The sequence below is a fragment of the Carassius auratus genome, chromosome 19 (genome assembly GCF_003368295.1).
Source record: "Carassius auratus strain Wakin chromosome 19, ASM336829v1, whole genome shotgun sequence".
Taxonomy (NCBI): domain Eukaryota; kingdom Metazoa; phylum Chordata; class Actinopteri; order Cypriniformes; family Cyprinidae; genus Carassius; species Carassius auratus.
The window spans coordinates 19,608,487-19,633,785 of NC_039261.1; the positions used below are offsets into that span (position 1 = coordinate 19,608,487).

A 25,299-nucleotide genomic window follows, 5' to 3' on the forward strand; every position below is an offset into this window, starting at 1 on the left:
ACTGCAGTGACCCTCTGATCTGGACACAGACTGGATCTGGTGGCCACGGTGACCTCAGAACAAGAGAGAAACAGACAAATATTAGCGTAGATGCCATTCTTCTAATGATGTAGCAAGTACATCGGGTGTTATGTGAAGTGTTTCCGGTTCCGGTTTACCTAATGCAGCCTAAAAATCCTTTAACGGATTTGGATATTAAAAGCATATTAGTATGTTATGTGTATGCCAGGTGATTCTTCTGCACAATCTGACTTTGCTGCAGTCTGGAATTGAACTACTGGTTTCGTCTGGTCAGAGGAGAACTGGCCCCCAACTGAGCCTGGTTTCTCCCAAGGTTTTTTTCTCCATTCTGTCACCGATGGAGTTTCGGTTCCTTGCCGCTGTCACCTCTGGCTTGCTTAGTTGGGGTCACTTCATCTACAGCGATATCATTGACTTGATTGCAAATAAATGCACAGACACTATTTAAACTGAACAGAGATGACATCACTGAATTCAATGATGAACTGCCTTTAACTATCATTCTGCATTATTGACACACTGTTTTCCTAATGAATGTTGTTCAGTTGCTTTGACGCAATGTATTTTGTTTAAAGCGCTATATAAATAAAGGTGACTTGACTTGAGGAATAAACAAGAATGATATATTCCCAGCCAGCATCACAAGGCCAGTACAACGTCACTGATGAACCCTTGAGCTGTCAATACATTATCTAAGTTAGTTTTTTAAACATTGTTTGTAAATCTCTCTCATGCTATATAATCAAGAAATATTGGTTTCAATCTTTTTATCACCTTGTTTTATTTTATTTAGCAGAGGTTTTGTATTTCTTATTGGAACTGATTAATTATATGTAATATTCTGACAACATTACATCCTAAAAAAAATTAAAACGCATTATTTGTTAATAATTGACAATAATCATTTTCTTCAGTTAATGGCATTTTTTGTGGCTAATTTGAGCAATATTCTGTTTTTGAGTGGAAAAAGTGTGTACTACACCACCCACAATCCTCAAGCCCCTGCAGAATCGGACCTTTCTGAGGAACAGATCACGTGTTTGTCCATCGTTATGAAACACATATTACATAATCCTCTGTATTTTTGATTTATCGTGTGAAATCTCATGTGCACCTGGGGGAGGGGTCCAGGCCGGAGCATAGCCCGAACCCAAATAACTCCCGCTATCCCTAATTTGGGATAAATAGATTCGAAGTTAGGAGTTGGGGTGGAGGAGGTATGCTGAAAAACTGGGACACAAGGTAGGAAGACAATATATATATATATATATATATATATATATATATATATATATATATATATATATATATGCTTGTTGTGCTAGTTAAGATGGTTAGCTAAACAAGATGCAGAAGAGAGAATCAGGACTCCATCTGTGAGCATGATCAACAGTGTGTTCGGTCACTAAAGAGTGCCGTCTGTAGTAGAAGAATCAGATTATGGGCTGTCGACGGTCATGTGTACAGAAAAGCGTCCTGGCATCTCTTTACACAGACAGTTAGGAAAATGTCCGCTCAAAAACACCCCAAATTTGTTCCCATTATAAAATGTTACAAAAAATGTCATAAAAATGTACAGATCTGCAGTAAAGGTACAGGTACAGATACGTTTCCTCAGTGTGTTCCCAAACATATGCACAACACTCACACAACATTACAACAAAATTCCCACAATGCTCCAGTCTGACGTCTTTGTGGCCGTGCGATCGCAGAACGAGAGCAGAAGTGACATCAGTGGTTCCTGAAGCGCTTCGATGAGCAACAGCGATGAGCAACAGCGATGAGCCGCTTCTCACCTGAGGAGGAGAAATCACAAACAGATCACAACAAATCCACTGAATGTGTGAACATTTACTATCAGCTATAACACACCTAACCCTATCTAAAAGTAAATTCATGATTTGAAATTCATTCAAATATCACATGATATTCAAATATCATAATTAATGCTGTTAATAACAATTAATCATGATTAATCGCATCCAAAATAAAAGTTTTTGATTACATAATATACGTGTGTGTATTGTCTTTATTATGTAGACAGAAACACACACGCATGTATATATTTAAGAAAAGTATGTTACGTTTATACAGTATATTTACATATGAAAAAATGTATAGAAATATAAACATGCAAATAAAATGTCAATATTTTCTAAATATATGCTATATGTTTGTGTCTTTTATATATATATATATATATATATATATATATATATATATATATATATATATATACAGTACACACATATATTATGTAAACAAATTGTTTTTATTTTGGATAGGATTAATTGCCATTAATCATTTGACAGCACTAATCATAATTACATCTCGGACTGAAGATTGACCTCTGGTCATTGATTTCCATTAATATTACGGTTTTATTCAGAAGAATAATTTGGGAAATAATCTTAACAACCATAATTTAAACACTGTTTCCAAAATATAGCCTAATAAAACTGAAGCATGATATAAAATAACTTGTTTTCCTGGTATGGGTAAAGTTACTTTGAGTCTGTCCTGATCATGTACAGTAACAGGTAAAACTCTAGCATGATATTTGACAGTAACTCTTGTGTACTCATTAAATGTTGTACCAAACCTGTAAGACTTACTTTATTGCAACAAAAAAACACAGGGAACTAAACAACATTAACTTTCACGATGGACCAAAAACTGAGACATTAGTAGTCTGCACAGTAGATGTTTGTTTGGAGCTGCTCATTAGTGGCGCAGTGGTTCAAGTTACTTACGGTTTGGTTTGTATCATGGGTTTCAGTATGGTTCCGTATGTGCTATTTTTGGGGTGAAAGGACTACATTTTAGAACATAAATAATGAAAATAAGAACAAATAATCTAATTACAATCAACAGCTCAAATATATAAAATAGAGCAAAGTAGGGCTGTGCGATATTGAAGAAAAATTTGATATTCGATATGTGATACGATATTGCTGTATGAAAAAGTGTATGAAATCAGTTTAAATTATATTTTTAAATATTTACAAATACAAATATTTTTCACATTCTTTCTTGGAAAACTTCTGTGACCCTAACCCTAACCCTAAGTGACCAGCAATTACATAAAAAGTAATGTCACAAATCAGAAAATGTCACTTTAACATGTGTGTACATACAAACAACAACAACAAAAAATGAATGACACAAATTTTATATCATTTTAACTTTGCTTTCCATAAACTAAGTACTTCTTCATATTCTACAGCGCGCACTTCAGGTGTGTGTCAGACAGCAAGACGAGATGCTAAACAGTTGTTTTCTGCAACTTATTGTACTTAACTCTTTTTAACATCAAGCAATTCTCTGCTATATGCATGAACTAAACCTTTTAACTTTTGAAACGTTTTGATTTAAGTAGCCTTTTATTTAAAAAATGTTGCTATCATATGCTCTTGCGATATGCATATTGCAATATGTACATTTAGTCCCCTTGGAATTATAAGGTTCAATCTGCATTCTGAGTATCTATTCTATTCAACTGTGTAGATAGAACCTTATGTTTTTTTTTTTTTTTTATCCCATAATATACAACATAAAAAAATATATATCACAAAATGTAAATAAGTTGTCACAGAATAGCAATATGGGAATAACTCAATTTTGACAAAAATGTCAGATAGAACCTTACAATTCCAAGGGGACGATTTGTGATATTTCGATAAGTTCGATATATATCGTGCAGCCCTAGATCAAAGATACAAATGAAACAAACATTGATTTACAGGTTTTTTTTAAGGTAGGTCTAAAATTTTTGAAGTACAGAAATCAAATAAAGTAATCAATTGAAAACTAACATTGCATATTTGAATGTATAAATTAAAGATGAATCCTTATCAAAGTCACTCAATCTTCAAATAAGAGCAGTGAGTGATTTCCTTGTCTGTGGTTTAATTAACATAAAAAAAGTGCAGTAACTCTACGATGGATCAAGTGCACCGATAGAGTATGTTCAACTGACTATATCTGACCCAATTACAAACTTACTAGAAAAACAACACACCAGTGTGATTAAAACTACCTGAAATGAGGAAAACCATCTTTGCGAAAAATTTATTTGAAGTGTAATTCGATATTTTTAATTCGGCTTAGTTCCTATTAGTTTATGGAGAGTAAGGAATTTATTATCCTATACTGCAGCCAGCCACCAGACAGCAATTAAAATGTTTTGGCTTCAATTTTCATGACGTGCAAGGCACACTCTTTTTGAACTCTAAAACCTCAATCGTATTTTGAACACGACTGAGGTTTCACCACAACAGCATGTGCAATACCATCCTGTTCATCCTTAAACATACCTCCCATTTTCTAATCTGTGTCTGAGAACAGCTGACATGTGTTCCCACCACAGTCCTCTCTGCCCTCACCAATCGGCTTCCCATTGCTCCCCATGTTGCTAAACCAGTTTTCAATCTCTGGGCTGTTGGGTTTGGTGTTCTCTTCTCTCAGTGGTCGCTTTGTTGCGATGTTCCACTCTCCAAACTTCTCCTTCCTGTCTAGGACGCAGCCATGCTGAGCTAGCTGACCATCTCTGAACCAGCGGACAAGTTTTGTACGAGCCAACCGCGCTTGCATCTCAAGATGCCTGAACTCTATAGGGGAAGGCCATCGGTTCTGGACAAAAACATTTTTTAAAAAGTTTGCAGATTTGCTGACTTGAGGCACGGGGCTGAAGGAAAGGTTGCCAGAACATCTCTGTGTTCCATTGAGGAGAGTCTGCTGGGACTCCTGTTTAGAGCCCATAGAGTTCAGGAGGGCTTGTTCCAAATTATCTCGAAGTGCACGGCACTCCAAGAACCAGCTTTCAATTTCCTCTCTGGACAGTCTAGTGATGATCATTATAGGATGGGAAACTGTTCCTCTGAAAACTCTCCTCTAGAAGCTTCATTTGACCAGGACTCTTATCCTTCACTCTCTCTAGCAGAGGAAACTGAGTGGTAACCAAACGCTCCCTCAGAGCAAATTCAACACTTGAGTTAAGGGTATCATTCTGGAAATTTATAGTTTGATCATAAAACCCATGCTTAGCATCCCCATGGGGCATTTCTTTGCCATTCTGACTCCTGTAGCCCGGGAATGCTGGAGCAGCGGATGGCTTTATAGACTTACACTGAAGGACTGGTGTCGGGGACGAGGACAGAGGCACGGCCGATGGAGTCTGTATGATTACTGGCTTACTCTCTTGAAGGGTCACCACAGCTGGTGCCAAGGGCATGGTTACACTATTACCAAACTTGTTTTCAGCAACAAATGAAGAGGGTGAAGTATGATGGCTCATTTGCTGATCAATAACAGATCTTTTGAGATTGGTGGACACTATGGGTAACAAAGGGAGTCTTTCTTTGAACAGCTTTGAAAGAAATGCCTCAAGTATCTTCTCTTTAGATTGAGCCACTGGGGGTTTCCCTTTAGGTGGTACAAAATGTGCAGCAGCATGTCTCTTCATGTCTGAGTCCACCAAAAAGTCAGGGCTAGAGGATTTAGTCTCTGAAAGCCCAGGAGAAGAAGCGATAGAGAGTCTTTCCACAGGTAAGGCTGGTGGAGGGGGCATGCACACACACTCTTTGGGGTCTCCAGTTGGGCGTTTGACATCTGAAGTCAAGAGTGGAGTTCCTAATGTGCGCTTAAGCGTCTCTGCCTGATGGGCTGCTGTAGCAATGGCAAGCGTACAAGTAGTGGGTGATCTATCAGTTGTGATGTTTGATACAAGGCCTAACCCAAATCCATGACAAGTAGCTTGACAAGGGTTGAGTGCTTCTCCAGATGGTGCAGGCCATAATTTACAGATCTGTTGTGCAGGTGCTATGCTGCCATTGAACATCATCTTTCGGGCTTCTTCCACTTCTTCAGGGGACCAGGTGATGCCTTGCTTCAGACGCTGGGTGGTGAACCATACCTTGATCTGCTCCTCAGGGTGTTTGGAGGCAGCAGTGAGCCAGGAGAGCTCTGCTTGGGTCGGATATGGGAATCTGTTAAACGATGTGATCAGGGTAACATTGCTGTCCAATATGGGGTTGTACTTGGTGGTGTGAATAGGAACTGCAATAGTTGAAGAGGTGCTGAGATTGGGAGGTCTCTGTAGCAGAGGAGTTACATGAATCGTAGGTTCTGGAATAATTATTGTACCATTTACACTCACAGCTCTGATCTTATTCTTCAGCACTGGACTGTCCAGCTCCTTCTCCACATCCAGTCCTTTCTCCAAAATGCTGCTGTTTTCCATTGATGTCTTTCCAGTTTCTTCACCTTCTGTATTGCTGGAGTCTCCAAACAGTCCTGAGTCATATATGATGTCTGGAAGGGATCCTTCATTGTCGATCTCAATGGTTTGCTCCAAGAAACGTTGGTTATCCAGTTTGATATGCCTGACCTTAAAACAGCTCTCAGCAGTGTGATGAACTTTATTATGACACGAGAGGGAGTCAAACATATTGGTACTGAAATTGCAGATGGTACAGATGTAGAGTGTAGTGTCTGGACCTTGAGAATGAGAGATCTTCTCATAATCTCTAAAGTTCTGTTCCAATGCAGAACCCCCCTCGGACAGCTCCTCTTCCCTATCATTCAGTGATGTGCAGTTTTCATCTGCTGTGAGTGGCACAGGTGAATATCTGCCCAACACAGTTTTGGCTGAAACATCTGTTAACACTGAGTCTTCCGCATTCAAACTGGTTGGACGGAGCACGCAGGGGTTGGATGACTTCCTTCGGCTTGACATGATGAGTATGGGGATGGTGGCAGGGATGGTCTGGTGAGGGAGTTTAATGTGGATCAGGAGGATAGGACTGAAGACTCAGCATTTGGGCTGGGAGCATAAGCATCTCCCTCAGACAGGGAGCTTCAGCAGCGAAACATGGTGTCATGGGGGCTTGTTAAACAGAGCTCACCTGCACAGATACAAAAATAATTTATTAGACTTTAACAGACTGAGGTCAGGGACACCAGTCAGATCCTATAACTGGTAGAGCACAGCACAAGCAATCCCAGTGTTGTGGGTCTTATTCTCACCAAACACACATTCTGAGTAAATCTTTGTGGCTTTAGATAAAAGTTTCTGCCAATTGCTTAATGCACCAGAGTTTTGTTAATTTTTTTTGAAATAGGAGTACTCTTGACTATTTAAATATGTTGCAACTTTTCATGACAGAAAGTTCCCTTTGATAAATCATAACTGATTATACGGGATGGGCATCCCATGGCAATTTGAAATTACACTAGCTTCAGTCTGGAACCATCCCTTATGAAGATCTGAGATTACTGAATACCTGAGAAGAGATGATGCCAACCCCTCAGAGGACCTACGATGATGACAATCTTCAAACAAAATACAAAAATATAAAATCTGGCTATAAGTTTGAATGCAACATATAATAATTGCTGCTGATGGTGTTCACTGTCCAACTGAATACGTCATAAACTAACTGCACGATTTTACCATTATTTTCTGCCATATGGACATCATGTTGAAAATATAATGTAAACTTTTTTTTCTTTTTTTTTTTTGTAAGTCAATTTGAATTGTGAAAAGTGCTATACAAATAAATGTGAACAGAATTTAATTGCATAAATTATAAGTGGACTTCAGGGAATAAAATCTCTGGTTTTAAAGTCTGTCTAAAGATTTTCTAAATAAAGAATTTCCAGAGCAAAATTCTGAACATTGGATAAAATCAGGTTCATTATTGTTTGATTTTCTTGACATAATAGAGTTAAAAGATTTCCCAGAGGGGATTTTGGATTTCTCTTTTTATGACTCCTGACTGAGAGCAGATAGTCAGCCATACTGTACTCTCTGTTGAGTTTCAGATAACACTGGAGGTGACTTTGGTCTTTGGTTTGTTCTTTCCCATACCGTATGTATGTCTCCTTCTCTTCATTCATAATCTCTTTGATTCTTCTATGTTTTTCAGGATTGGTGATATCGAGTGCTTTGTTAGTTAGCTCTGATACCATTACACAAAGATTACTTTGAGCACTCTTTTTTTGTGTTTTTAGTGCTTTATAATGAAGAGAATCTTCTGAACTAGAGTTTAAATGGATCCAGAACTTTAAAACTCTTTTGTTAATAATGAGGTTTAGGGGAAGACGGGCGTTATTAGGAGTGTTTGTGTGCACGTGAAGGATGCTTCTGCAGAACTCCACATGCAGAGCTTCTAAAGGGTGTTTGTTCCAGTCCTTACTCGCTGGGCCCCAGATCTCGCTTCCATACAGGGCAATGGGCAGGATCACACTAGCAAAGATCTTTGTCCAGATTCTGATGGGGATGTTTATTTTAAATAATTTCATTTGTATAGCGTGTAGTGCCCTGCGGGCTTTTATAAGTAATGTTTTAATTGCCAATTTGAAATTTCCAGTGGGAGTTAAAACCAGACCAAGATAAGTATATTGTAAAGTATGTTGAAGTGTTTTGTTGTTTAATGTGAATAAATGTTTATGTTCTAGATTTCTGGGCTTTTTCTGAAATATCATAATCTTAGTTTTTGGGATGTTGACGTCTAAGGCCCAATCCTGGCAGTATTTAGTTAAAATGTCGAGGTTGTTCTGGAGACCTTCTGGTGTTTTAGACAGAATTAGTAAGTCGTCTGCATACAGTAGATATTTGACCTCTGTGTGGTGTAATTGTAGTCCTGGACTGTTTGATTGGTCCAGTAGATCTGCCAGTTCATTGATATAGATGTTAAATAAGGTCGGGCTGAGGCAGCAGCCCTGTCTCACTCCTCGCTGTTGAGGAAAATACTCTGTCCTTTGCTGGCCAATTTTTACTGCACATTTATTTTGGTTATACATGTTTTTAATTAAGTCATATATTTTACCCCCTATGCCACTTTGAATGATTTTATAAAATAGTCCATTATGCCAGATGGAGTCAAAAGCCTTCTTAAAATCTATAAAGCATGCAAATATTCCCCCCTCTTTCTTCTGGTGTACATGTTCATTTATGAGCGTGTGTAGTGTGTGAATATGGTCAGTGGTTCGATGTTTAGGGAGGAAGCCGATCTGAGATTTGCTGATGACATTGTGCTGCTTTAAGAAAGATGAAATCCGAGAGTTGATTATAGAGCAAAATACTTTTCCTAAATTACTGGTTACACAGATCCCTCTGTAGTTATTAGGATCGGTTTTGTCTCCACTTTTAAAGATGGGAGAAATGAATCCTGTGTTCCAGACCTCAGGAAAAACACCTGAACTCAAAATCAAATTAAAAAGTTTGAGTAATGCAGTTTGCAGTTCAGGAGAGCTGTTTTTAAGCATCTCGTTCTTTATGTTGTCAGGGCCACAGGATTTCTGAGATCCTTTGAGGGATTTCAGTTTTTCACTAAGTTCTTGTTGGGTTATTGGTATCCCCGAAGCAATCTAAAATAGTCCAAATATAAACACTTATTATAGGTGCACCCTAGTGATTCAGGACAAGCCAAAAACACGGTTTGGAAAATGGATTCATGGTGTACTCGCTTATTATATAAAATTTTCTACATTTTGAACACAAACAAAGTTACGGACCGCAGCTCTGATTGGTTATTTTTTTACCGGGAGTGATGGAGTTTCTGCAAATGGCAATAGGACACTGGGAGGAGCCAGAGGAGCTTGATTTTTACACAGATTATCTGTCTCATATTTTTCATAAAATGTATGTTGTATAAAATTACTGTAGATGTAACCTGTATACTCATTTAACACCTGTTTTTGTCCAACTGTTAAAAAGAAAAGTTATTGTTCAAATGTAGTGCAACTGAAATATTGTAAATATCATAAAATATCTTTATTATCTTAAAAAAAAAAAATTATAGATGGTCTCCCATTGGTCTCAAAGTCCTGCAGTATTTTTAAATTTTGAGTATGATTTAACAAAAATAGGTTCCTGTAAGCCATCATGTCATGTTCCCAAATTTGAAAAAGTAAAATGCCAATTGGTATTCTATTTAGAATTTATTATGAACATCAGCTTTGGGTCAAATCACCATACAGCTGTCCCCCCCACTTTTAAAATGGCTGCTACGCCCCTGCACACACACACACACAATCACTAACGCACTCACTCACTTACACAATCACTCACTCACACACACACAAACAATCACTCACTCATTCACACAATCACTCACTCACACACACACACACACACACACATACACAGTCACTCACTCACTCACACAATCACTCACATAATCACTCACTCACTCTCACACACACACGCACACAATCACTCACTCACTCTCTTACACACACACACACACACACACACACAATCACTCACTCTCTTACACACACACACACACACACACACAATCACTCACTCTCTTACACACACACACACACACACACACACACACACACACACACACAATCACTCACTCTCTTACACACACACACACACACACACACACACAATCACTCACTCAATATTTATATATTAAAAATGTATTCATTCATTCATTCATTCAAGTAATGGAAATCTTAGTTTTTCGTTTTTGTTAGTTTTAGTTAAAGGAATTTTCCACTATTTTTGAAAATAGGCTCATTTTCCATTTCCACAAGAGATAAACAGTTGAGTTTCACCGTTTTCGAATCCATTCAGCTGATCTCCGGGGTCTGGAGGTAGCACTTTAGCTGTAGCTTAGCATAGATCGTTGAATCTGATTAGACCGTTGCCATGGGTGCAGCAGGCGTAATGATACTATGCAGTTCCTAAAAAACAGTCCCAGCTAGGTAACTTCCAATAAGCCTATTATCAGGTTTTTGTGTAATATCACTGTGCCTGCTGAACTCATGTTACGGCAGCAAAGTTCCCTGATAATTGCACCGGAATGAGAGTATAGTCCAAGCCATATCAGCCTAGAAAACCACAACTTTTCATTATCCATCGGTCTTAGGGTGCTTTCACACTTTTCAATTAAATGCAATTAACTTCAATTTAATTGAATTTCACACTTGGTTCGCTTGCCTGGTCCAAAACCAGAGTTCGATTGCCCCCCCCCCCCCCCCTGCACCTGCCCCCGTTGGACTGTGTTCATATTGAGTTTGAACCGTGGTTCACTTGCGTCATCAAGCCAGCAGCTGTTTACCCCGCTGCTTGGTAAAGACTGCGCAGGAGAAGGCAGCAAATGCATAACATTACTCTCTGCACTTTTATGTATTTAAGTTTTTTATTTATTTATTTAATTCATTTATTTGCCAGGGACAATGTACAAAATACATTAATCTTACAAAAAGATGTGTTGTACCAGAGTAAGCTAATGCTAATTTCCATCTGCAGTCCCAGGCAGGTGCACATAATATAAAAAAATACATTACAAATAACTGTCAACAAATACATGCAATATTAGTTCAACAATGACCATTTAAAACTAATCAGATGTTTAAATTAAAAGCTAATCAAAAAACCGTCACAACCTAAAATTCATACAACATAGTAAAAAACATTTACCTCATTGTTACATTTGTAAACTTCAAGTGTGCTGATACTGACACAGCTGGTTATTGAGGATGTATTTTTTTAAGTTTCGAGATAAATTCTTCAGATCTACAGACAACGTTAGACTGTCTGGGAGCTGAATCCATTGTTTAATGGTTTTAAATAAGAAGGCTGTCTGTGCAAAGGCAGAGGATTTCTTCGGGATAGCACAATTTCTGTGAGCAGTGGAGCAGGATGTTTGGTTTGTTTGTTCAAAATAAAGTTTTATGATTTTTTTAATTGATGGTGGAGCAATATTATTCACAATTTCGAAAATGGTTCTTAAATTTGTATATCAAATTAGGGAGTCAAAACTTAATATTTTATATTTACTGAGAATGTTGCAGTTATGATAGTGAGGGGATTTTCTGTCAAGCACCTTTAACGCCTGATTATAGACCGATCTGAGCGGTTTAAATGTGGTCTCGTTGGCCTGAGACCTGAGGTGATGTGTGGAGAGATCATGGCATTAAAATACATGAAAGATGCTTCAATTGTCAAACTATTCCTACACCTAGATATTTTGTCTCAGTCACAATGTTAATTTTTTGTCCATTAACATAGATGTAAGGCATATCTTTAACTTTATTGTACTTAGCGAAATACATTCTAACTGTTTTTTTTTTTCATTATTTAGTGTTAAGCAAGAAGATTTAAGCCAATTACTTATTTTGTCCATGGCTAAGGACAATTTAGTGGCTACTTGCTCCATATCCCTCCCATGTATGTAGATGATGGCATCATCTGCGTACATGATGATGTCTCTGCCCTTGCACACAGCCGGAAGATCATTGATGTAAATACTGAACAACAAGAGTCCCAGAATTGATCCTTGCAGGACCCCGGTTGTGCAGGGCTTCAGATAGAACAATACAGTTTTTTTTTTACCCTCACACATTGCACCTGATTTGAGAGATATGATTATATCCAATGCAATGTCTCCATGGACAGATTATACTTAGAGAGCTTGGACAGAAGGACACGGTAGTTTACAGTGTCAAAGGTTTTTCGCAAGTCTAGAAACTCGGCACCCACCGTGCCCCCTTTGTCCTAGTCGGCCTTTATGTTTTCTATCAAATAGCAAGAGGGCTGCGTTGGTGGAATGGTTGCGTCTAAAACCGAACTCTCTCTCCACTCCATGCAACAAATTATTACAATATAAGTAATCGGTTAGCTGCTCTAAGATCCGGTTACATCGAATGATTAGTTCGCGAACCGGGTATCACAAACTGCTTTGTTTTGAACTCTCTCTCACAACAGACACGGAAGAGAAGACAATGCTGAATAAAGTCGTAGTTTTTGCTATTTTTGGACCAAAATGTATTTTCAATGCTTCAAAAAATTCTAACCGACCCTCTGATGTCACATGGACTAATTTTGAAGATGTTTTTATTACTTTTCTGGACATGGACAGTAGACCATACACATTAGGGCTGCACGATGTGTCGTTTAAGCATCGATATCACGATGTACGAATCCACGATAGTCACATCGCAGGATGTTCGATGTAGGCTGTCGTAGTTGATCCGTTATTCATTAACTGTATGGGCCAGCTGCTCCCCAGCCCTTGACGAATGTGATTCGCGGATTAATTGCACAGCTTAACCATCATAGCGTGAAAGTTTAAGTCCTGTCAGTTTAACAGGGCAGAGAGAGAGAGAAAGAGAGCGAGCGCGATAGCGTGAGAGAGAGAGAGACAAAGTGCGATAGAGAGAGAGAGAGAGAGAGAGATCGATCAAGCGAGTCCCAGCCGCACTCTCACCATCTTCAAACAAACACGAGCGCTGTCTTGATCTCTCTCCCCCGCGCATAAGTGTGCTCACACCATTTTTGTTTGTAAGAAAAAATATGATTAGATTTCATATTGCAATAAATAAATATCGCAGAAAAATAAAATATTGTAATGTCATTTTTCCCAATATCATGCAGCCCTAGTACACATAGTTTCAGTGGAGGGCCTGAGAGCTCTCAGACTAAATCTAAAATATCAAGAGGTCTCACGGGTTTGGAACGACATGAGGGTTAGTTATTAATGACATAATAATTTTTTTTGGGTGAACTAACCCTTTAAAAGCGGTTCACTTCAGCAACGGACCATACCGGAGTTTACTTGAACCGTACCCCAGACCACCGTTTTTAAGCGGACTCGGGTATGTTTCGTGGGTGCGCACCCGAGTTCGGAAGACAGCATTCACATCATCCAAACGAACCGAACTCTGACGTCAATCGAACCCGGGTGCGCACCAGTTTTTAATATGATAAATATAGAAACTCTTTGGTCATTTTTGAGCGAGATGCTAATGGTGTAATCAGATTCAATTATATATGCTAAGATAAGCCAAAAGGCTGAATGGATTCGAAAACGGTAAAACTCAACTGTTTAACTGTAGGTGAGTCGGAAAATTTGCCTATTTTCACAAAAAGTGGAGTGCTCCTTTAACTATAATAATCCTGCTTTATATGTATATATAACTGTTGAACATTTGATTACTTTATTCACTTTCTGCAGCAAATTTTTAGTTGAATAGTATACTTTTAAATTTACTTTGTATTTGCCCTATTGTTTGTGATATTTTCTTTTTATTCGATTATTGGCTTCAATAATTGATGAAATAATGAATCTGTACATACATTTTAACAATACAATTTTGAATTCTGTATATAGTACATTTATTGAAATGTCTGTTTTTCTTATATTAGCATTACATTCCATCTCTACGGTGTAATTCTACACGTTTGTTTACATGTCAGTATTTTCTTTTCCTAGCATCCAGTCAAATTTCTTCTGTGTGTAAACATACCTGGTAATAAAGCTCTACTACTATCTACTGCCCAGTAATATAATGTAATTCACCATCTGGCACAAATTATTAAAGTTCAGTGATTTCTAAATGTTAAGATTATGTTTAATGAGCTCTGATCACATGACCAACCATAAGCTTTACATTCGGCTGACTCTTTAATCTGAAACGACTCGTATCATCAGAAAGCTGCCCAACGCTCGTATCCTGGACCTTTCTGAGGCCAGATCTGCTTTCACTCAGTGTTCTCAGACCAGACAAACGCTGGAGGAAGACGAACAAAAAGAAGGACAGAAATGAGTGTGAGGAGGTAAAAATGTGGCTTGTTCTACTTCAGACTCAAAATGATGTTACAGATGCACTTGTGCCAGAATATTAAGTGCACTGACTATTCAACACAATCAGAATGTTTGGAGATGAAGATATAATCACCAAATATCACTGTAGAAAATCTCAAATGTCAAATCTTGTGATATTCTGTTGAACCTACTGAAATGCAATGGTAATGAGTGTGCAATATGCAATGAAAACATTAAAAAAATTATTGATTTTAAATTATTTCACATTAAACTAAATGGGTAACTACATGATAATACGCCCCTAAAAACAGATCGTTACAGACAGAGAGTCAGAATGAGAGTCGAAACTAACCATTTTCCCAAATATTTATCTGTTTATTGGTCTTTTTTGTGCAAAAAACTAAATTTATTAATATTATAAGTAAACCTACTAAACTAATAAAACAATCTATGTCACGACCCTGTTAAGAGTTGAACACTGATAATGAGTTTGGTTTTGTTGTTTCTCTTGATTTCGGGTCTGTTTAGGATCTGCAGAGATGAGAATCAATGACTGAGTGTCCTGAAAACGGTTCTTTGAGTCACTGCCAGTGAATCTTCAGCTCTGTTCTCTGCTGTTCTTCTAATTTGGGAACTTTGTATTTTGTAGCATCTCATGTGTCTATCTCCTGAGGATGAAGCGCTTTGTTGCCTTGAATAAAAGTGTCTGCTAAATGAACAAATGCACATGTAAAGCACGTTTGTAAATCATCGTATAGCTGTGAGTTCAACAGATACATGAGAATTTTAACGAAGGTTAATGTAATGGTGCCCTATTTATAAATCATGAGAGGCTTTTCAGAGAATAACTTCCATCTTTCGAAAGGAAGGATTTATCCCGTTATTTTAAAACTAGCAATGATGAATCATCTTTCAGTCAGTTCCGGAATAAACCTTTCTGAGAGAGGGATGTTTAATTTAAATTCCTCTGTCCTGCATCAGCACAATCTCAGCCAGTCATTTGTCTTTTTCTACAGCCTCTCTCTCTCACACACACACACACACACACACACTTAGTTTCTGTCTCACTGTGAGGAACAAGTGTAACGTGACAGTTACCAGTCACAGCCAATAAGAGTGCAGCACTGAGCCCCGCCCCCACCTGCTCATCCAATCAGACTGATTCCAGCTCAGGAATTCTGTCCACAGCCAAACTCAATATTGACTTGCCTTCAAATGCCTCCTCGAAGAATAAAGAGATACGGAGAGAGGAAAGCACTCGCTTTTCTTCTGCTTGTCTGTTCTTCTAATGTTTTTATAGAAATAATTAGATTTATATGAATCTCCACTAAGCACAATAACAATAATGAAAATATAAATGCATGTGTAAATCCTATTTCATCTCAAAATCTAATAATAAAGTAGACTGATTGAAGAAGCTTTTCTTTCTGTAAAGCTTTGTGATATTTCCCTTATCACGACTATGTTTCTCCTTCTCATTAGTTTTTCATTAGTCTAATACAATTTTAAAACATCACTTTGAATTACCGTTGTGTCTAAAATGTGCTTTATCAATAAACTTGCTTGTTATTTACCTGTAATGAATCTGAAGTCCAACACATCCAAAAGAAAAAAAGAAGTTTCTGCCTCACAAACACACAAACTAATTATGAATTGATATTTTTTTGTAATTTCTTGACTTTCATGTGGCACTGGTCTGATTTTTATTCTAAAAACATGTTTAATGACAATCACATGAGAACAGAAGCCAGATACAGTAAATTCAGAATAAAGATTTAATTTGCAGTCTTTGGGCGTCATGAAAAGAGAAAAATATCTTATTGCTCCTAATATGGACTTCATAGTCTTTATGCAAATTATAAATAAATAATAAAATTTAGGTTCATGATTCTGGTTCAGCACTGCAGCTGTGAGCGCATTATTGTTTCCCAGCAAACCCCACCCATTAGCATGGCATCATCCAATCAAACTAAAGCAGCGAGAGCAGACCTACCGGGGGTCTGTGAACGGGACGGGACGAACCTCACCGACGGAGAGCGTCTCAGAAGACTCCTGTGGAGACAGGGATGAGACAAACAACTCACACAAATCCTTTATGTGTATAGAAAATCAGCTGGACTGCTGGAACCTAAACTCAGATTCACTCTAAAATAAACAAGATGTTAGTCAGCTACATTATATTTGCATGCAATGGTTCTATTTTTGGTTTTGTAAATTGCACTTTTGTAGCTTCTCAAACCTAGTGTGGTGTGGTCAGTGCTCATTCAAGTTTAAAAACTGCTTCTACAAACAGTTTCATCCTCAGATATGTCTTGTTTAAGGATCTGTGTCTTTACAGACGTCTGACTGCTGAGCAGTGACTGTGTTTTTCAGCATTAGTGTGCACTCTTCATTTAGAGAAAAGAAGATCCGGGAAAAACTGTAGATAGAAAATCTCTTTGAAAAAGTTATTTGTGCATTTTTTTTTTTTTTTTGTACTTTTTACTTTGCACTTTTTGTTAGAGAATATTTACAACTTATTCAGGTTTTGTAAGGTATCTAATATTTTGATACTTAATCTCCATGATCTAAATACGCCTATTCTTAAAAATTAAAAGTTTGTTGACATTTGAAAGTGTGTAGGCCTTCTTGAATTATTATGTTCTTACATTATGATTATATATTCAGTGGAATAAAATGGTCTTTAAAATTACACTAATATTGTTTATCGTAATAATTTCTGGGGTAATATCTCACAACAAAAGTAATAGAGTGTATTCAGGTTAAGTGGGACATTAAATAACCTCGTATTCTAATGTGCATATTCTAAATAAAACTTTTTTAAAAAGTTGCAGTTTGATCTGAAGAAACGTGATATTTCAAGTTTCTCATGTTTTAGCAGCATTATTTAATTTGAGTTGTGGTTTCGGAAACGTTTTTACTGCAACTTAAATACGAGGCTGTGAAAAATTTGAAAAGGTTTTGTGTTTGACGAGATTAGCATCTTCCAAACTGAGACTAAAACACGACACACTCGATGTGAATCACACACTCATGAAGAAGAAGATGAAGATGAAGAAGATGAAGACGCGGTCATTCATTCATTCAGTCGATGTTTTCTGAACACAGCTTCATCGCGAACGAAAGCTCATTCGTGTCAGAAAACCGAGCAAACACCCGAGAGATCGAACCGAGCGGAACACCGGGATCACCGGGAGACATCCGACTCCAGGCCCGTCAGAGAGAACGCACGGCTAACCGGCTAACGGACGAGTTCCGCGCTCCGCTTCCACCGCAAACTTTTCTCGGTCAGTCGCACTAACAGCGGGATAAAACGCCCGACACGACCTCACCTTCTAGAAGCGCGTCGTTCCTCCGGGAGAGAGACAGACAGAGAGGCGCTCGGATCAACACCGGAGCCAGACGAGGACGGAGGAAAAAGTCGAGCACGGGAGATGTACGGTATAAATACTCCAGAACACACACACACACACACCACAGTCCGGACACAACACCAGCAGAGTCCTGACAAGACCGGTCTTTCATTAAGATGTATACATCATCTGAAGCTGAATAAATGATCTCTCATTGATGTGTGGTTTGTTCGGAGGACAATATTTGTCTGAGATACAACTATTTGAAAATCTGGAATCTGAGGGAGCAAAAAAATCTAAATATTGAGAAAATCATCTTTAAAGTTGTTCAAATGAAGTTCTAAGCAATGCATATTACTAATCAAAAATTATATATTTACCATAGGAGATTTACAAAATATCTTAATGGAACATGATCTTTACTTAATATCCTAATGATTTTTGTCATGAAAGAGAAATGTATAATTGTGACTCACACAATGTATTGTTGTCTATTTCTACAGATATACGTCTGTGACACTGATGACTGCTTCTGTGCTGCAGGGACACTGATATCAGCTAAACCAGTGAAACACAACTCTAAACCTGTAAACTTTTCTGAGAGATTTTGTAATCATGTGTTGTAGCAGGACAGAAAAGGAAGGGGAACATGATGACGCTGGCCAGACTCAAACCTGCATCCTCCACATGAGCTGCTCAAAGTCTTCACAGTCTTTTCACACAAGAAACAAATGCTTTGAGATCTTTATCTGAATTCACTCTGGACTGGAAGTGATGGACAGACATGATCACGCAGGAACGATGGAGAAGAAGGACATTAATCCAGACACACACATTGGGTTCTTCTGAATTAACATCATCATGCTCATACTTCACCCCAAAACATGTTTTTGGTTATACAACAGTAATTTCTTGAAAAATATCCAGGGCCTCCCATAAATGATTACTACTGTCAAATACTACTTTATGGTTGAAAGAAAGATGATAATTGATTAAACTGAGAATTGCAAACATTTTTTGTTTTGCAAGATTTCTTAAATGTTATGTTTGTGTGTGTATATATATATATATATATATATATATATATATATATATATATAGCAATTAGCTTATTAAATATGCACTTATTTGCATTTACAGTAATCTAAATACTTGTTTATAATTAGTGTCTGATTTTGTTTAGTTTTAGTTTTTTTCAGAGTGGATTCTGTAATTCTCTTCACTCCATAAATCAGAAAATACTGTCAAAAGTCAAAACTAAAATATTTCAATACATGTTTCTTGAGCAGTAAATCATCATATTATTCTGATTTCTGAAGATCATGTGACACTGAAGACTGGAGGAATGATGCTGAAAATACAGCGGAGCATCACAGAAATACATTACACTTCAACACAGATTCACACAGAAAACAGATGTTTTGAATTGTAAAAATATTTCACAATACTGCTGTGTTTTGGATCAAGTAAATGCTGGCTTGGTGAGCAGAAGAGACTTTAAAAAACATTTAAAAAATGGAAAAAAGGAATCACTGGAACAGAACTTCAAGATATTACAAACTGAGGAAGACACAATATCAGGTTTAATTGTGAACTAAATTACTTTCACCTAATGAAGTTCAATATAATGAGAAATCATCATGGACTAGAAATATGCATTTAGATATATAGCCTATATTCAGATTTAACACCACTGACAGAATCAGATGAGAGCAAAACCTGATCTGAATAATGACCTCTGTTGTGTTGTGTAGCGCTGCTTGAACTGAATTAGTTTGATATCTGATTAATTGTCCAGGATTAAGGCTGTTGATGTCCAGTTTCTGACTTTGAAGCTGTTTTATATGTTCTATAGAAACTGCTGCCGTCTGCTGGAGGATCTGCGCATGTGCAGCATTCATCACAAACACACAGCAGGCCTGGAGCATTGAATAGAGACGCTGTAGTAATTTCGGCCACATATGAAATAATCACACCATTGATAATACCTGGGAAGTTACAGAAATACGCTAGAAAACATTTAATATGTCTGTGGAGAAAAACATACAGCTTAAGATCCCTATTAATGAATTAACAATTTGTATAACTCTTGCATGCTCTTTAAAACATTTTCCTCGCTCCTTTATCCTCCCCCTTCTGCATCAACTCTAATAGCTGACGACTTTGTCATGTTTTTCATTAATCAAATTAAACAAAATCAGTGCACAGAAATGGTTTCAGTTTCAAAGTGATAGATGTTTTTCAGTTAACTATAATAATAAAATCTCAGGGAAAAAACATCTTCCTTCGGGGGTTCCCCAAGGCTCTATCCTTTCTCCTATTCTTTTTTTCTTTATACTTGCTCCATCTGGACAGCATTTCTAGAAAGAATGGAGTATCATTTTATTGTTATGCCGATGACACGCAAATTAATTTACCAATTAGACATGATTCCACTAATTCATTTATTGTTTAAAGGACATCAAAAATTGTATGGTGAATAATTTTAAAGCCACTCAAATAAACACAAAAAATTTATTAGATTCGAGTCCTCTGGCAACGTATAAAAAAAAAAAAAAAGTAAGAGATTTAGGCTTCTTAATTGATAATAACTTTAACTTTAAAATTAGATAAGCAAATTAACTGGTTCAGGCTGGTTTCTATATTTTGCATTTATTAGCCAAAGTTAAACCGTTCTTAAAGGGTTAGTTCACCCAAAAATGAAAATTATGTCATTAATAACTCACCCTTTTGCTGTTCCAAACATGTAAGACCTCCTTTTATCTTCAGAACACAGTTTAAGATATTTTAGATTTAGTCCGAGAGCTCTCAGTCCCTCCATTGAAGCTGTGTGTACGGTCTACTGTCCATGTCCAGAAAGGTAAGAAAAACATAATCAAAGTAGTCCATGTGACATCAGAGGGTCAGGTAGAATATGTTGAAGCATCGAAAATACATTTTGGTCCAAAAATAGCAAAAACGACGACTTTATTCAGCATTGTCTTCTCTTCCATGTCTGTGTGAGAGAGAGTTCAAATCAAAGCAGTCTGGATATCCGGTTCGCGAACGAATCATTCAGTTCACCAAATCGAACTGAATCGTTTTAAACGGTTCGCATCTCTAATGACAAATGACTTAAGCTGTTAACTTTTTAATGTGTCTGACACTCCCTCTGAGTTCAAACAAACCAATATCCCGGAGTAATTCATTTACTCAAACAGTACACTGACTGAACTGCTGTGAAGAGAGAACTGAAGATGAACACCGAACCGAGTCAGATAACGAACAATAGACTGACTCGTTCACGAGTGAAGAACCGGTTGCATTGGTGTTCGGATCACCAGTAGTTCTTTCGGACAGTTCGATTCAATAAACCGGTTGAAGAAAACGGTTCACCGGTTCTTTTGCGCTCGACGTAATGGCGTCATTGGCGATGATTGCCCTTGATTCAAGCCTTCGGTTTACCCGCACCCATAACACTAGCACAGAATCAGTTCAGAATCAATCACCAAAAGAATCAGTTCAGTTCAGACGCTCTGTGTGTCGGTCTGCTTCACGCTGAATCACACATGCGCAGTATCATCGGCTCCTCGGTTCACGAATAGGACACGTCTGACAGAAACGGCTCTTCACTCGTGAACGAGTCAGTCTATTGTTCGTTATCTGGCTTGGCTCGGTGTTCATCTTCAGTTCTCTCTTCACAGCAGTTCAGTCAGTGTACTGTTTGAGTGCATGCATTACTCCTGGATATTGGTTTGTTTGAACTCAGAGGGAGTGTCAGACACATTAAAAAAGTTAACAGCTTGTGGATTAATGTGTATTAGAGATGCGAACCGTTTAAAATGATTCAGTTCGATTTGGTGAACTGAATGATTCGTTGGCGAACCGGAAATCCAGCTGCTTTGATTTGAACTCTCTCTCACACAGACACGGAAGAGAAGACAATGCTGAATAAAGTCGTCGTTTTTGCTATTTTTGGAACAAAATGTATTTTCGATGCTTCAAAATATTCTAACTGACCCTCTGATGTCACATGGACTACTTTGATGATGTTTTTCTTACCTTTCTGGACATGGACAGTAGACCGTACACACAGCTTCAATGGAGGGACTGAGAGCTCTCGGACTAAATCTAAAATATCTTAAACTGTGTTCCGAAGATAAAAGGAGGTCTTACATGTTTGGAACAGCATAAGAGTGAGTTATTAATGACATAATTTTCATTTTTGGGCGAACTAACCCTTTAACCAATTCAGATTTATTCTTTCACAGCTGGATTTTAGTAATTCTTTTTATTCTGACATCACTGCTTGTTTCGACTACAATCAGTACAAAATGCTGCAGCGAGCTCACCCCTGTGTTAGTTTTTTAAATTTGCTCCCAGTCCTGTCACAGTGTCTGGTCTGTGTATCCCTGGGTGTCCACTAGAGGTCTCACTTCCCCTTATCGTCACCCCACTTCAGAACTACTATTCCCACTAGTCTTGTTGGTACTCGTCACTGTTCATTGTATTCAGCTGTTCCCACTTACATCGTTTGCACTTGTCTATAAATACCTGGTTTGTTTCTGTCTTTGTTACGGAGTCCTTGGTTAATGTTAAAGTTATTTCATGTCCGTCATTCTTGCCTTGCCTTGCCTTGCCTTGCCTTGCCTTGCCTTGCCTTGCCTAGTGTTCGTGTCTTGTTTATGTTATGTTTTGGATCTTCTGGTTTTGACCCTGTCTGGCTTGTTTACCCGTTTGGATTACCCTTAAATAAAGATTCATACCTGCACTTGGTTCTCTATCCTCGTCCCTGTATCACCGAACGTGACAAGTCCATTTTAGAATTAAATATGAAATTTTATTGTGTTCAAATCTTTAAAAAACCAGTCCCCATCGTATTTGGCAAACCTTTTAATCCCATGTAATCCTCCTAGAACACTACGATCAGTGAATCAGAAATTACTTGTAGTGTCTAGAACAAATCGCCTATATAAAGGGCCTGATCAGGTCTGCCAAATCAGTCAATCTTTAAGAAACTGCTAAAAGCATATCTAATGTTGGTAGCATACAATGATTAGATGTGGTATTTTATTGTACTTTTTATGTAAAGCAGTTTGGTTCAACTTCGGCTGTGTTTTAAATGGAATTATATAAATAAAGAACAAAGAACATTTACATCCTTCTCTTCACTCTCTGAGGCAGAAGTCTTCAAACTCATCCTTTCTAATCATCCTACAACTCGTTCGCTTGATCCTTTTCCATCTCATCTCCTTCAAGCAATTTCTCCTGCAGTTGTACCTGCACTCACTCACATCATCAACACTTCCCTCCACACTGGTGTTTCATCATCATTTAGACAGGCTCGTATAACTCCACTACTTAAGAAACCCATGTATAGTCAATATAAAAAATTGGATGACGAGTAACTTCTTACTGCTAGATTCTAAAAAAAAAAAAAAAAAAAAAAAAAATCAGTTAGGAACCTAGGTGTGCTATTTGATCGCAATCTTTCCTTAGAAAGCCACGTTTCTAGCATTTGTAAAACTGCTTTTTTCCATCTCAAAAATATATCTAAATTACGGCCTATGCTCTCAATGTCAAATGCAGAAATGTTAATCCATGCATTTATGACCTCAAGGTTAGATTATTGTAATGCTTTATTGGGTGGTTGTTCTGCACGCTTAGTAAACAAACTACAGCTAGTCCAAAATGCAGCAGCAAGAGTTCTTACTAGAACCAGGAAGTATGACCATATTAGCCCGGTCCTGTCCACACTGCACTGGCTCCCTATCAAACATCGTATAGATTTTAAAATATTGCTTATTACTTATAAAGCCCTGAATGGTTTAGCACCTCAGTATTTGAATGAGCTCCTTTTACATTATACTCCTCTACGTCCGCTACGTTCTCAAAACTCAGGCAATTTGATAATACCTAGAATATCAAAATCAACTGCGGGCGGCAGATCCTTTTCCTATTTGGCGCCTAAACTCTGGAATAACCTACCTAACATTGTTCGGGAGGCAGACACACTCTTGCAGTTTAAATCTAGATTAAAGACCCATCTCTTTAACCTGGCTTACACATAACATACTAATATGCTTTTAATATCCAAATCCGTTAAAGGATTTTTAGGCTGCATTAATTAGGTAAACCGGAACCGGAAACACTTCCCATAACACCCGATGTACTTGCTACATCATTAGAAGAATGGCATCTACGCTAATATTAGTCTGTTTCTCTCTTGTTCCGAGGTCACCGTAGCCACCAGATCCAGTCTGTATCCAGATCAGAAGGTCACTGCAGTCGCCCGGATCCAGTACGTATCCAGACCAGATGGTGGATCAGCACCTAGAAAGGACCTCTACTGCCCTGAAAGACAGCGGAGACCAGGACAACTAGAGCCCCAGATACAGATCCCCTGTAAAGACCTTGTCTCAGAGGAGCACCAGGACAAGACCACAGGAAACAGATGATTCTTCTGCACAATCTGACTTTGCTGCAGTCTGGAATTGAACTACTGGTTTCGTCTGGTCAGAGGAGAACTGGCCCCCAACTGAGCCTGGTTTCTCCCAAGGTTTTTTTCTCCATTCTGTCACCGATGGAGTTTCGGTTCCTTGCCGCTGTCGCCTCTGGCTTGCTTAGTTGGGGTCACTTCATCTACAGCGATATCATTGACTTGATTGCAAATGAATGCACAGACACTATTTAACTGAACAGAGATGACATCACTGAATTCAATGATGTACTGCCTTTAACTGTCATTCTGCATTATTGACACACTGTTTTCCTAATGAATGTTGTTCAGTGCTTTGTTACAATCTATATTGTTAAAGCACCATATAAATAAAGGTGACTTCACTTGTACTAGCAAAAACCAGGTGCAAAGAGCCATTAATTTTCAATTTTTTCATGCCATTTGTAATGATTTTTTAAAAGCATGTAGTGATGAGTGAAATGGAGCTTTTGAAAGCGCTCCAATCGGATTGCAAATCACTTGATTCAAATCTGGATTTAAGAAAGGGTTCGTGAATCATTTGGTTGGAACTTTAAAGCGGGTTCGTGAACTTGATTTAGATCAGAGCTTCTTAATTTTTTTTTTTATGAAACAGTAGAAAACAGCAAAACATTGAGGCAATACAGTTATAAAAGCAAAAAAAATAAGAAAAAAATAAAGCAAACAAATAAATACCTTAAGAAAAAAAAAAGTGATTTTACAAACATAAAAGTAACTATGTTTTTTGGATTAACTCAATTTGTTGTTTGAGTTCTTCATATTTAAGGAGAGAACTACAGTTCCCAAAGTTGGACGTTGCTTGTTATAATTATCAAGACTAGAGTTTAAAACAATTTCAGTAGCTGTTTTTATATACATATATTTTTATTAAATCCTT

General features: G+C 37.7%; 1 pseudogene; it reads right to left on the minus strand.

The window, feature by feature from the left end:
- Positions 1-502: 502 nt before the first annotated feature.
- Positions 503-18,072, minus strand: LOC113119739 (zinc fingers and homeoboxes protein 2-like; annotated as a pseudogene).
- Positions 18,073-25,299: the final 7,227 nt, after the last annotated feature.